This window comes from Cardiocondyla obscurior, linkage group LG06, assembly GCF_019399895.1.
Source record: "Cardiocondyla obscurior isolate alpha-2009 linkage group LG06, Cobs3.1, whole genome shotgun sequence".
NCBI classification, from domain to species: domain Eukaryota; kingdom Metazoa; phylum Arthropoda; class Insecta; order Hymenoptera; family Formicidae; genus Cardiocondyla; species Cardiocondyla obscurior.
The window spans coordinates 3,159,390-3,174,962 of record NC_091869.1 but is presented as its reverse complement, the minus strand read 5'-3'; the positions used below and the strand labels follow the sequence as shown (position 1 = coordinate 3,174,962).

General features: G+C 45.6%; 1 protein-coding gene across 9 annotated transcripts in view; it reads right to left on the bottom strand.

Moving 5' to 3' along the window:
- Antp (homeobox protein H90) overlaps positions 1-15,573 on the bottom strand; it is a 93,713-nt gene that overhangs the window by 19,378 nt on the left and 58,762 nt on the right. Inside the window, exon 1 of one of the 9 annotated variants that reach the window (XM_070657896.1) lies at positions 8,978-9,166. The exons of the other annotated variants lie outside the window; for them this stretch is intronic. The gene's annotated coding sequence lies outside the window, so the exon portion shown is untranslated. Of the gene's footprint in view, positions 1-8,977; positions 9,167-15,573 lie in introns of those variants that run through there. 9 annotated transcript variants of the gene reach the window in all.

Sequence of the window (15,573 nt, the reverse complement as noted above, 5' to 3'; positions counted from 1 at the left end):
TGTTCCCGAACAGTATAAACGTGCAAAGTCGCGATGGAAGTATGCCGACAAACGGCCACGCCAGATTTAGCGAGAAACGCGATCACGGCAGAACACCTCGGAGATACCGTTACGCGCATTAAAGGATGCCCGGTTGGCGGGAGGTCGAAGCGGTATTAAAAGGTATTCGCGATCAAGGATCCCGGCACACACGTATGGGCGACATCGGTATCCTGATTCTCAGCGTAGGCCGTACGCGATGCGTGTACGTGCGTCTGGGTTGTGTGTGCGTAAGGACGGCGATAAACAGCGCGAGCCACGCGCGCCGAGTTGTACGTGCGTATGTGTGTGTGGAGACGCGAGCGGATCAGTCGAATGCTAACATGCATGTGCGATTAGCATAATCGAGTCGGGCTGCAGGGAACCAGTTTGCAAGGCCACTGAAAAGCCGGCCGGCCGATCGTTCATGCCGTTCTCTGCCTCCACCGGCAAGCGCGCGCGCGATCCATCCGTAACACCGATAACGTCAGCTGGACGCGAGAGCGAGGATGGTGACAATGCATTTGGTCGACGCGAATTCCAGCTGCGCGCGGGTGTTACGCGAGCCGCTTCGAATTACGAGGCTCTGATAAGAACCCGACCCCATAACTGCCGTTTAATATTGCGTAACGACTATCTGTGTACGTGAATGAATGAATTTAAATGTTATCGGCGTGAAGCTCTAGGTCGGCGAACAATTGCAACGATGGCGTTGTTCAGCAGAAACTTCGAAGACTTAAATTCTTTTTTTCTTTTTTTTTTTTTTAGATATAAAATTGTGATAATGTATTTCAATAATTTACGTAATTAAGAACGATTTGATTAATTTATACAAATGCGTAATGCAATTTTAAACGCGCGTTAAAAATCTAAAAAAAAAAAAATGCAAATTAATAAAAAAAAAGCTGTCGAAATTTTCCAATTTAATAAAGAGATTCTTTAAATCCGTAGTCATTTAAACAGCTATCAGTTTTAATAATAACAGTTATAATAATTAACCGAGCACTTCCACACATGCAAGAAACATACGTTCGTACGCTTGATAATTTATCTATTCAATTTTCGTGTAAAAAGACAGTCGTCGATTCGAGCGGAGAAATCGTGTACCTGCATCAACGTAATACCGATACAAGCGGATACGTGCGATCACGTACGCGTAACAAAAGACCATTCCAGGTTAAAGGGTTAAACGGCGGTGTGGCACGCGCGTTAAAACCGTCGCCCATGAGCACCAGGTAATTCCGGCCGGCACTTCCGGTCTGTGTAGACTGTGGGTGTAAATCGCTTGGCAAAAATATACACATGTATATATTTAAAGTAACTTCATTTACATTAATCGCGTACTATTCGGTGTAAACACGTGATGATGCACGCGTGACATTTCGCGGCAATATATTTTAATTTTTTTTTTTTATTTTTTTTTTTATTTTATTTTAATTCCCACATGCACGAATATGACCCGAGGTGTCGTTCACGTGGTGTTGCATTAATGATTGCGTATCTATATTGCGAAGTTACACGTGTGCACGCGAAGACGAACTGCAAAAGCGGGTGATTTAAGAATGCGGGAGGCGGCGTGATAAACGAGCCTCGATAACTCGGCTCCCGTGTTTAACGTATAGCGCTGTTTTAATTACACGGAATTTATTAACCTATTAAAAGCAATTAGCGGTGTATTCCGCAATCTGAGAAGATCGAAATCGTGTCCATTGATTAACAGCGAACGTTTGTAAACTCCGTGCGAAGCAAAAATTATTCTACGAATGTTGGACAAATTTTTTTTATAAATACTCAACATTACACAACGCCTGTTTTTTCTTACTTCTTCTGCGTTAAAGAGAAACTGTCTTTTATTTAAGATGCTTTTAGTTCTTTAAGACGATTACAGAAACTAAAAATTACTGGTACCACTAATATTCGACCTTAATGCTCAGTATATGAATTCCTTTTTAACGCGTCAAACATATATTTGTTACTAAATTATTACCCGTATTAAATAATTATTTAATAAACGAAATACTTGCTTGTTCGTTGCACCTTTGTCTGTTATTTAGTGGCACGATAAAGTGTAAAAAAGAGCAACAAATTGAAACACTGTTAAGCGTTGGAATACTGTTAGAATGGAGTCTCGCAATTTTGCGCAGTTCTTTCCCCGCGGGATACTTGACGTCCTCTACGGTTCTCTCAACCGACGTCCGAGGGTTCCGATTCACCTAAATCTCTTTTTGTCGATAGGTGTCGTAAATGTCGAGGCAAAGTCCTGTTATGCATATTCACAACTTTCGCATTTTGTGAAATATATAAAAACGGTTGTTTTTTTTGTCCTCGCGCTGGAATTCAGAAGGTCCAGCTTTCTCTTTTTGGGGTCGAGATTTGGAAAACTCGGGTCAGTCGTTGCGTAACAAAAATGCGCTCAAGGTGGCAAAGACTTGTGTATCGTTTATGTCGCAGTTATACGTGTCTCACAAAAAAAAAAAAAAAATTAAATTAAAATAAAAAATAACGTAAAAAATAAAATTAAGAACAAAAAAACGTCTACCCGGCAAAAAAATTATTTTGTCGAATTATTTTGCGACAACACGCAAGTGGCTCGCGGTAAAAACGGGAAATGAGATCGTTAACGGTTCTACGAGTCTCTCCGAATGGGAGCAGATTGTTACTGATACATCGCCGCGCGTAAGGAGGTGTCATTCTGGAGTCTGCGAGCGTTCCGGGATTCAAGGTGTGCGCCGAGTCGGAGAGAAGTCGGGGGGTTAATCACTCCAGATTTCACTTAATTAACGGTAGGTCTAACGCAGGCCGAATTATCTCGCGGCCAGATGCTATCGCGAGGTGGTAAAAGTTCTTTAAAAAGAGCTCCGTAAAAGTTCCGCCGGGGCGAAATGTAGCCGTGGATATAATCGTGTGTCCATATGACGGGATTAAATTAAATTTCCAAGTGAAGCGTTACGCGCAATCTTACCTTCTCACTTGAAGAAAAAAGATTCCGACCTAATGTTAACTAAAAATTAATAGTTAAAAAGAAATTAAAGAAGAAATTAAAAATAGTTGCAATAATAAAAATTAGAAGACATAAGAATAAGTCGCGCTTAATTTTTAACACGTTGTAAAATGTTTTGTTATACCGCCGCGGTTTACAATTTCCTTATTTCGCGATATATGAAGGTTATTTTTACTTATCGCGGCGTTATACTTTTTGTTGATTTAAATTAGATAATCAAGATTCATGATGCAAACTAGTTACTTTCCGGAGGGACAACACGGGAAAAGTAGACGCGCGGATAATTCATAATTTACGCATGTGTGGGTGGCCGATGAGACGTGAGCCGCACGTGACTGCACAACGTCAAGGGACCCTTTGTTGTAATCTGGTTTTAAAGTTTACGTATTATATTATATCAGAAGATAACGCGACGCGGAATTTCGTCGCGAGCACGCGGCCGCGGAAAAGTTTATATATACATATATAATTTTCAAAATTGCTAATCACGCCTTCGGCAGAAATTAATTCCGAGATGAAACAAAGGTACGCACACGCGCGTGTAAAACCAGTCGCGTCTTTATGCACAATGGCAACTGCGAAATTACGAAAGCCAAGCCTTTATTTCGTCGCGAGGGGGGTATCTATAAGGCCGCTGAGACACGGCGGAGAGTACAAAGTTTTGACGTCACCCTATAAATCAACCAACACACCCGCGCGGCCAAGACGCCGCGCGAATACATCCCGGGCTGAAGTTTTGTTCACCGTATGTCTCCTCCGGCACTCAACACAGACAACTGGTACACGGCGCGTCAGAAATTTCGGCAACGCCTCGTGCCGTCCCATTCACACCGGAAACTATTAGAGCGTCGTTTAAAGTAAAACACCCATTGTCGAGAGACCGGCAATTATCGAGGGATTACGATCCTCACGTGGAAGACTTTACTAGAGTAAAGAACCTTACTTGGCAGCAAACGACAGTCAAGGCGAAGCGAGCGTTGTAAATTTTAAAAGGGCAACTGTACAGTTACTACTTTAGCGCAAAGAACTATTTTCTCGGGGCAATTTATAATTTTATTGAAGAATTAAAGGAAACGTTGGGGATTAAGGTGACGGCGCGGAGGATACTGCGAGCAGGAGGTGACGAACGTGGAAATAAATAATGTGACACGTATACTGCCGCGGCGTCAGAATGTCAAAATAAACAGCGGCGCGGGAGCTGACCGTGTCTACGGAAAAATTTTGGCATCGCCGGACCACGGCGCCCGACGCTGTCGGCGCGCAACTTTGAAATTATCTCGGGGTAATTTATATTACGACCGCGGGCCGAGAAAATACGCGGCGTACTTTCGAATTAAAATCGTCGGGCGCGACAACGGATCAGAATTAATGGACCCCGAGACGGGAGAAAAAAACCGGCCGGTTTTCATTTAATTCTGCGAATTATTTGGGGCTGAAGTCCGTCGATTTAAACGAAACTTTGCGCAAAAAGAATTCGGGACCTGTGAATTTTTCGAAACTAACAAAATGACGAAGTGATTTCTCGTACAAGCACAGAAAAGAAACGCGACAAACAAGGAAAAAAAATGCAATTGCCAAACCGTTACAGATCGCATTTGTGTAATAAGTTTTTAATGCCGCGGTTATCTCGGTATCGCACAGATACGATGTAGTGATAACGACGAACATTGCAAGCAAAATGATTGGGCTTTCGCGCGCGTCCGCCTCCGTCCTTCTGCACATTTCTTGTAATAAAGTAAAAATAGAAGTGCATAAATGTTATACAATTAAGAAATGAGAAGCCAGCTCTTATCGTGTATCTTGATCGCGCGCGGATACGACGCATCCGCGTAGAAAGCATAATCAGGCTGTTTTGGAATTGCGCCGCAGATCTTTATAAGCGTATAATTACTGATGATAATGCCCCGGCTATTAGCAAGCGCTCGCAATTATCATACGTGAAAGATTAGAACTACCATGTTTACATGTTAGTAATGAACCCGAGAACTCTTTCCGCGCGGTTCATGAAATTGTAATATTATTCGCGCACTACCGTCTTTAAATGGTTTGTACAAATATCAACGATCGTCGCTAAAGATATACCGTCCCGCTCGTTTTAAAGAGAGGATTTGTATACGGCATTCACCGTTTGTACTATAATATGAATGGGCGCCTCGCGGACTGGGTAAAAACGCGGTGCGATTGTTGGTAGTAACTGCGGTGGAGAACGCCTTGAAAGGCGGAAATTGCAGCTGCTCTTACCTCGCACGGTCGATGTCTCGAACGCAAAAATCAAACGGTGGACGAAAGAAAAACAAGCGGGGTAACAGAGCGAGAGAGAGAGACAGAGAGAGAAAAAGAAAAAGGAAGACATCGGGTGGGGTGCCCGTCCTAAGAGGGTGAGATGGAGGATTTGGCCGGAGGCGCGGAGGGGTCGGCGGGTACGGACATGGTATTGGATGCTATCGGGGACGGGGGCCCCCGCGGTAGGGGTAGTTTGACAAGTTGACAAGAGCACAAAGGCCGTGGCAGACACCCTCGAGCGAACGGCAAGAAGGGTAGGGGCTGGCGCGCGGAGAGTGGGCAGAATAGAGCGACGGGTGGAGGGAGCGTCGCGACGCTCAGCGACGGAGGATCGCCGGATGGCGGGGTGCCTGAAAGCCCGGTAGATCCGACGCCGTGAACAAAGGGTGGCCCACCCCACCGAAGTCCCCGGAGTTCGGGGCCGAGATCGCCCGTACCGATTTACTCCCGGGGTCGCGAAGATGCACACGCGATATATGCCACGCTGTACGTGTACACGCGAGTGTGTGGGCGAGAGGTCCACTGAACCGATTCGGTAGATACGCCGCAGGCCTAATATCGAAAGTTGAGGGCGAAGCTAAAGCTCGTGCTTAATTAAATCGGAAGACCGTGGGAGATAATCGCCACTCCCTGAGCGACGAAGGTCAATATACGCGATGCTGGGTGCAATTTGATTCTCGCACGGCAATTGAAAGTGAACGATAATTCAAACGTACGCGACCGATTCCGCAATTAAACGGGGCAACAAATAATTTATAAATCAATTAATCATCCGCTGACAAGAATAAAAATTCTTTTAAGATCATTATATAATTCTATTAAAATGTTAATTGTATTCGCTTGAATACATTTACATCAAAACGTATCAGAAATGTCTTTAAATATCGTAAATAACTTTTTTTTTTCCTCTTTTTCGGAAATACTGCGCGCGTTAAAAAATTCACCGCATATCTGACGCGACCGCATAGAATATCATCCTCGCCCCGAGGCTCTAAAAAGAAACGGGAAGCGAAAAGAATATGGCTCGCGTCCGTGAAAGCGCTGACAATTTTTCACAATGGAATGCCGCACAGCGTGCCGATAACCGTTCAAAGGGTAATAAATATCTTCGCTAACCACCTTCTACAAGGCAGCCTCCGCAAAAGCGTTCCATTCATACCGCGGTATAACGTTAGCACGGGCACGGGCTCCTCCCGCTTCCGTACCCCCTTCATCATCGCGCCACGGCCCACATTGATACACATATCGACTCCCTTATGGTTTACGAGCCGCCGCTGTGATTTATCACGTTCGAAAATACCGCACGGCGTCATTAGAAACATCATTCGTATCGCGTAACGTCTATCACTTTGCTCCCGAGGTAATTCAATGATCTGCGTGTCGCCCCTTGCCTCCCCTTTCGTCGCGAGCACAGTTAATTCAGGTTATTAATGTGCGATGTTGCAAAAAAAAAAAAAAAATATCAGAAAAAAGATAAAGTTAAAAAAAAAATTATTTAAAAAATTCGTCAAATATTATAAAATACATAAATTATATCTCAGAACAATGTTGAGCTTCTCAAGACAATTAGTTTTGAAAAATTAAGTTTTGGAAATTAAGTTTTGCAGAAAACCAGAATATTTGGATTAAAGATGACACTGTCGCAAATTGAAATTGTAAAATATACGACGAACGATTGCAAGCAAGAGCGAGACGGCGCGACCGTTTTAAACCGTATGATACCAGCGCGCCCGTCCGTATAGGATTACCCCTTTTGCTTTCTGCTCTTCTTCACGCTTGTACCAGGCTTCCCTTTTACGCTGCGTGTCGCTAACCTCATACCTGCGCGGCCAGTAAATCAGAAACGCAGCGAAGCGTCTTTCGTTCCCGTCGCGTCGCGCGGTGTCGCGAATCATCCCTCTATACTGCAGGATTTTATACTCGCTATCTGGAAGGGTAGACAGGACAAATATATGGAACTTAATTCAGAAAAGGAAATAGCGTGCCCCGACATATTTTCAAAATGTGGATGGAAATAGAAAATGCATAAATTAACATTTGACACATATTTAAATAAAAGTCTCTAATAAGAAAATAAAAAAAAAGAAAATAATTGTGCGGGGTAAAAAAAAAAAGAATAATATTATAACAAAGTAAATTAAAAAAATAATTTGCACATCACAAAATAGAAGATCAAGAGAGCTCGGGTACAAAAAAGAAGTTCTGTTATCTCGTTATCTGCAATCGTACACGAACCTTTCATATAAAGGAAGATTATCTGCGATAAGATTAATCATTTGCCGGTGACCCTCGTAAAATTGAAGGGCTAGGGGCTCATTAAATATTCCAAGGATACCATATCGAAATATCTCGTACAGCATATTACATGTAATTATACATATGTTCGAATAATAATCGTTTAGCTATATAAATCTTTTTCTTTTTTATTAAAGCTTATTTCGTTCATTTATTTTATATTATTACCATAATAATACCGGGACCATCTAGCCTCACATTTTTTATCGCTCGATTTTCAACGTATTCCCGATAGAACGACGAGAGGATCGCGCGCGTGACGAAACGAAGAACCGGAAAGCCGGACCAGGTCAGCCATTATACGAGATGACTCTCTTATCTCTTCAGGTAACCGAGTGACCTGTCGTGCTCTTCCTACCGAGTCCTACCTGCGCGCCCTCCCGGTACCGGCGAGAAAATTGGTTTCCGGATCCGAGGTATCCGGAGTTTAAGATCTTAATCCGTGATAATGCGCGGGGCATCGCGTTTAGCGAGGACACGCATTTATTTTCACATTCCAAATGTCGGAAGTTAATGTCTGCTTAGCGTAACCGCGGGGCGGCCAGCGGCGTGATGGCTTCTTCGGCGAACTCGGTGGATGAATAATCGCGCGGCGGAGTGCTGCCAGAAGTGGCCTATTGAGCACCCGCGTTGACTGATCGATCAACCGCTCGCAACGGTCCATCCGTCAATTGTCGAAGAATGATCGGAGGCGCGACCAGGCGCGGCTTATTAAACGGTCAAGTGATCTCGGCCAAGTGGACTTTTGTGGCGTTCAACAGCCCGCCGCGACGCACGAAGGCGAACGTACCTTTCTCCATATGATCCACGTCCTCGCGCCGACTCCCCGCGGGGGCTAGGATCGCCGATTCGCGCGACTCACACACACCATCGCCATCGGGCGCGTACTTCTTCGCGCGCGGCCGGCCTCTTCCCGCGCCGGTTATCAGCTAATTAACATTACTGATGAGTAACGAGCTCGCGGGCAATTACGCGCACTGGACGCGATCGTCGCGTCCTTATCGCGCTGTTGTCGGCCGCGAAAAAAGAGAAAAAAAAATATCCAACAGCCGGCTGTCGGCAGACTGTGCAAACGGTGCCAATTACGTATACACAGGTGTCAATTTGTCGGCGGCTTTCGTCACGCTTTTTCGTGTCGACGGCGCGACCGAAGAGTCGCCGAACGAATTCCGCGTCCGAGTGATTCACATCGCGATGCAGCCGCGTGAGGACGATAATAAAGCTGATGCAACTGGCCGCGTGCTCTTAAACCGAAATCTAGAAAGCGTATGGATTTCTAATAACACGCCGATTGCCTTCGCGCGGATGCCGAGTGCGTTCGATCTTGCGACCCGATAATATTTCCGACACACGCAATCTGCTAAGAAGAAACGTCCTTACGTAAAGTTTCTCTGAGAAATGGTCAACGTTTCTTCACTCCTTCGTACAGTGCACATAATTAGAGAGTTTTATCGTCGGAGATGTAAAATTCCTCGCAGTTGATCAGCCTCGAGGACCCTTTTGATACTATCAGATATAGCTCTAATGCACAATTTCACTGAGTTCGACTTCACTGGTGAAACACGTTTGCACTTCGCGCGGTTCAATTCGAATTTGGCGCGTTCTCTAGTTCCTTCGCGAAACTCGTTCGTGAAACCCGGGAAGGCAGAGGCGGTATGTCGTTCACGCGCGCACGACAGAAGCGAAGCCACTGCTGTGTCCAGCTGTACTTGTCCGTTTCGCGATTCCCGGTGAACGTTCGCCGCGTAGAACCGACACTCTCGCGCGCCGCGACAGATGACGGCGAGACGCGCGTCTCGAATGCTCGGCGTATATGGGGCCCGCGCGAGTCGGCGTGTGTCAGGGCCTTCGGCTCCGCAGAAGCGCAGACAGAAACGAAAGACTACGCAACGTGACTAACGCGGAGAGGCGAACAGCAAACGTGAACTATGCGTGTGCGTGTTCACGTGCACGCGTGAACGCCGGGGGAAGGGGAGATGAGAATGGAGGAGCCGACAGAGAGAAAGACGGCGCGAGAGAGAGGGACAGAACGGCGACGGGACGCCGGGACTATCCACCACGCGTTAACCAATTCCGCGAGCGTGCGCGCGCTCGTGTGCGTGAATGTGTGCAGAGAAGCGTATCCTCCCGTCGAGCCGTGGAACGGACGAGAGCGTCGAGCTGTCAGCGCACCCCACCCCGAGAGCCCCTTTGAAAGCAACTCCACCCGTCGCAACGAAACCCCCGCCTTCCCTCTCCGTGTCGCAGGCTTTTTCCCTCGACTACTCGCTCCTCCATCCCTCTTCGAACGCTCTTTCCCGCTGCCTCCCTCCCTTGCGACGACATCGGGGAACTGTGTGCCTTGCCACGAAAGCGAAAGTAACATGAGCTCGTTTCAACGCGAATTGAAATTACCTGAAGAGTATTGCTGCGAATAAAGCTCCGTTTAATAAACTGGTTCGTCTTCTTTTTTCTTTTTTTTTTTTTTTTTTTTTTTTTACTGCCGGTGGACTTCGCTGGTACCCGCTGACTTTAACACGCGCGATTTGAAATCAAACAGAAAAGGGATGTGAGAGTAGAGTTCGAAGGATACGAAAATAGAAGTGCGCGCGGATGTCGGGGAAAGCAGCTTGGCCCCCTTCGTCTCCACCGACGCGCGGACAAATCATAATTCTTCCCCGCCGGCTCGAAATCATCCCCTCTACATCGGCTTTTCCGGTCTTCTACTTCGGTTTCAGCTCTGCCCGCTTCCACCCCGACCGCCCCGTTAACGTGAACCCCGTGGCAACCGTAACAAGGAGATCCTCTATGGAAACACGAAATTATTGCCCCCCGCCCTCCAACTGCGTCACGTTTTACAGAAAGATTGAACTTGTAAAAATGTATTCTTTTTTCTTTTATTTGAACGCGCCTCATATTCGCATTTTCGTTCGCCCAAGCTTATTAACTCCTGAAGATAGAATTTCGTTTATCGACTAAATCTCAGCCCCTTGAAAGCGCAAGAATGTCAGCCGGCGGTCGAAGGGCCGGCTTGACAGGACAGGTATCATAACGCGTGTGTGCCCGTGAATGAAGAAATACGGGGACACCAACACACTCAGGCCGAGGGTTTATCATTGACGGCCAATGAACGGCCCGCTATTGTCCGAGCCTGACATCCGCAGGCTGACATTTTGGTGAGCGAGGAACGAAGAATGTGACTCCACTAACATGGCCGTCACTTTTGACCTTATGTGCGGAACGTCTGCAAAACCGAACAATTTATCGTTCGTATTAATACCAATCGATTAAAATTAATTAATGCAAATTCGCTTTCGGAAACACGTACGGGATAAAAAGTAAAAAAATTAATTAAACTTAAAAAAAAAAAAAGTACGCGGGATATCGAGTCGGCCAAAGTTCGTTTTAACGCTTCCAACATAATTTATCGGGACGCAGCGTTAAGGGTAAGGAATCTATGGGCTCTGTCGCATTAAAAGTAATTATTATTTCACCGCGACGGAACGCCGCGTTTCCTTCACAGTCCATCCGCGGCGCGGCTATTAATAGAAATCTCTCGAGTCGTTCCCAGATTTGTTCGAGATTCCACGGGGAGAGGGTGGAAAGTCCCTCTTTTTTTTTTTTTTTTTTTTTCCCTTTCTTTTTCCCCAAAGAAAATGGAGTTGGCCTGCGTCCGAGCCGGCGAAGTGATGACTTTATCCAATCGACTTCATTTCTCATCCACATTCGTTCTCTGCCCGCAGGCTGACCCGCAACCGGGGAAGAGAAAGAACCCAGGGCGAGGGAGAGAAGCGCCCATGACTTATGATCGCCATTACGGTACCGATAATTATATGCCGCTCCGCGGCCGCTCCCTCATGCACGCGGGACGAGAAGAACGAGAGGCACCGTAGATGATATCCTGCCCGCCGAGCGGGCCTCGAACAGCCGACCTCTAACGTAACCGCACGCGCATCAACCATACGCTCGCCTCCTGACTCGTCGATCGACCCGATCGATACGTTCCGGTATTTCGGAGGAGCTGGAAAATAATTGCCCCCCGATCGAGGGCCGATCGTTAATGCGTGCACGCATCTTCTTCTGCCACACGCTGGCGTGTTTTTTAGAGGCTTCAATTTTATAGAACTTTATCGTCGATTCTACCGATAATAATCAATACTATAAATAACTGGGAAAAAATTATATTTAAAAAAAAAAGAAATTAATTATTAATAAAGTAGGACATGATTTTGATACGTTAACGCGACGTTGTGGCGAATAGAGAAAAGAAACGGAAGGTTTTTGACGATTATGGAAATTACCTCGGCCGCAAATTGGCAGGAAATCCAGGAAAAAGTAGTTTATCGTTATATATTATGAGCACGGTAAGCAGAAACACCCTCAACTCCTCGAAACGGTTGTCGTATATATCAAAGAAAGGACCTGGTAGTATTCTTACGACTCCCTACGGCCCACTTATTGCGTTGATTCTCTTACGGAGTACTATCGTCTAAGCATTTTCGATCATTACCGTATCAAATTAACTCGATTAATAATAAATTACTGCGGGGGATTTCGGACACTCCACAGAAAGCTTGATGTAAAAAGCAGCTATTTAATAATTTCGCGTCCAACTTTGCGGGGACATAATTAAAAATAATCCACAAAATTTTCAAACAGCTCGACTTATTAAATAGAGATATTTTAATATTTCTAATTGCTGAATTATTAACGACAGTCGCATGTCGAGGCACTTAGCGATATTATATAAAAAAAAAAAAAAGAAATTCGATTAAAAGAAGATAAAAAAAATTATTTTCTATGCAAATTGTTTCTTTAAAGAGAACTATCGAGTAACAATGGAGTAATTAAACATAATTATCGAGTTGCATTTCGGCCGCTAATTGAGATCGCGTAACTTATTGAGACATCGGCGCGCTTAATGCGCCGTTACGTCACGCCTCGTGACTTTTGTAGTAACAAATCGGGACGGCATTGTACCCGTGCATGAGTTTCCACGGTGTTACGGCCCACATGCGTGCGAATACCATTAGCATAACCAACAAGCTCGACACGGCGCCCCGCGCGGGATCCAGACGCAAAACGTTCGCCGGTTACATGTGTAAGGTCCGGGAGGGGTGGAGGAGGGACGCACGTGAGGAACGGCAACGAATTCATGCGAACGCACCAGGTGTATTTTCACCAGTTCTTGATCTTCTAAGCCACGTGCTCCGGCGTATCTTTAGCTCGGAAGTACTTGCGCACACTTCCGATATATTTCATTTTTTTTTTTATTTTTTTTTTTCTCATTTATATTTTTCAATCTGTCGACGGTCTCGCCTTTTTCTTTTTCTTCCGTACTTATTTGGACATTTATTCAGCGCTATTGACGAAGAACGTGTACCCGTTTGTCACACGTTTCGAGCAAAGTTATTAGTTCCGGAGTCGCCTACAATTGGCATTGATTTAAATCGCATACCCATGGCTCTTCTTCACGTTACTTAGACAAAACTGTTGACGAACGCGTTGGCAACCAGCGGCGAATATATCTTCAATATTTCCGTTGTTCCGCGACGGAGAATAACACTAATAACTGAGTTCGAGAGCTAATTGAATTACGCCGAAAACGGTGAAGTAACACTACCCAACGTGGGTAAGTTTCTTCATTCCGTGGCTCTTATGTAACGGGGGCGCACATCCCCTTTATTGTTTACGAGCGTGAGCTTCTTAAATTCGTGTTATTTTCGTCCGATGTCGCAAGATGAATGGCGTGCGGGTTTTCTGGCAACAACGGCGCACCCGAGAAGAAACTGGAGTAGAGAAATCGAGAAAGGAGACGCGGCGACGGAAGCAAGGATATGAGGGGACTTTATCCTCCGTTCTTCTCCCCCCGCTTCTCCCTCCGGCTCGTTCTCGAGAAAAAGTTAGGAGTTGTTCGTGAAGAACGTCGTTCGAGACGATGAGCGGCACGTCGCTACCATCTCGCTCCCGTATGTCGCCCCCTTCTTTTGTTCCTGCTGTCCTATCCTTTTTTTTATCCTCCCCCCGCGCGTTCCACGCGACGCCTTCGGGGCGCCATGTCTTGTTATCCGCGTGATATACGGCGCACTAATTGCACCGCGGCGAATAGCAACTGAGTTCGCGACGGAATCGATCACATAACTATTCCCGCATGCTCGCCTACGACGATCAACGTTTCTCGAGAAAAGAAATAGTTTTATAAATCGCGCCTAGCATGGACCTTCGTGGTAATAAACCGGCGAACTGACCCTCGATTGGGTCTTCTTTTTTTCTTTTATTTTTTCGTCCGAATTTGTGCGCGAGATATCGAACTTATTGCACGAAAATAAGCAACGGTTCCCTTTTTTTTTTTTTTTTCTTTTTCCCCTTTTTTAGTTTAAAACGTTGACTTCTATAAATTGTCGGGAATGTTGACATCCTTCGCCGTTATGGTTTTGGTTTTGCGTCCGGCAACGAGATCCCCCTTTCCTCCGGGCTGGCCCTACTTCCTTAGTCCGTCCGTCGGCATTCGTGATTTATCGCGACGGAAAATAGGAGAAATAACAAGGGATGTCGGCTGCGTTATACGCCTCACTCTCTATCCCGGAATAAAAATGTACTTTGGACCCGCAAACCAACTATAACCGGGTGCTTTTTGAACACGGACTCAGGCATTTGCTTTAGAAAGCTGAAAATATTTCTCAATAATTGGAAATTATTTTTTTCTATTTTTGAAATTGATATTTAATAAGACGTAATAATTTCCTTTTAGATAAAATTACTTTATAACGATACATTTTGCGATATTCTTTTGTAAGACTTTCAAACAATAAAAAGAAACGTAAAATATCAACTTCGAAAAATTTGCAATTTTATTCTCAACGATTTCGACACGGAAGTGAAGAAGGAGGAGAAGCGAGGTCAAGGAAAAGGTGAAAGCTTGGCTCTTTTGCCGCATTAACTTTGTCTTTTGTATTCCCTGTCCGAGGGAAATCGGGAAAACTTTGCGTTATTGTGCGCCAAAAAAAAAGAAAAAAAAAAAAGAAAGTTAAAATTTTATGAGAGCATTGTTGGTTGCGTCAACGTTGCAAACTATCCACCCTCCTTCTCTTCCCTTTCTCTCAGCGAACCGAGACATCGTATATAATATCGAAATTTATGACTTAGGCCGCTATTCATCCGAGCTTTTCCTTTTCTTCCGCCTCTGCCTTTTGCCGTTCGCTTTCCCGTCTCCGTCCACGGACGTTTTCGTACACGTTTTGCACCGTTTCGAAACGCTTCTTCGAAACACACCGTAGATACATTTCTCGTTAAATCGCTGTTAATTATCGGGTCCTTAATTATTTGATCTTCCTTTTTCGAAAAGGCAGAAATCCCTTGAACAAGTCATTGGGGCACTGGTCTCCCGGTGATCAAAAGTTAAAGCGCGCTTATTAATAACAGACTCATGAGAACGGCCACACATGCGGAGTAGTTTGCGTGCTGCGGTAATCAGTATAATGATCAGCGGCCGAATTGACGTATCGCCAGGATAATATATATGACGGCATATGGCGGCAGATGCATTGCGCAGCGTGACGTGCTCTAACGCGTCATTGATAGCCCTCCGCTCCTCTTCCCCGTGCTCTCTTCCCACCTCCCCTCGCCCTCCCCCTGTCACTCTGCCACCCTCCATCAAATTTTCCTATCACCCCAGACTACTCCCTTCATTTCCTGCCTCGACGGTCCCCTTCACCTCCCCCTGGTCTGTCCCTGTACTGGCTGCCTCTTCCTCCTCCCCTTCAGCCGTGAACGGAAGGGACGTAATATGAGCAAGGGGATCCATGGCCAACCAGCGTTCTCGCTTTTAGGGATAAGAATTCTATCGCGGTCGCACCCCGAGCCCTCCTTTCACGCCGATGTTCACGGCGGAAAAAATAAAGTAGCGAGAGAAATATCGCGGCGTCGGCGATTGAAGGAGAAAAACGCGTACACGTTACTTGGCCGCTGGTGTTACTTTTGCAGTACAATTTTAAACG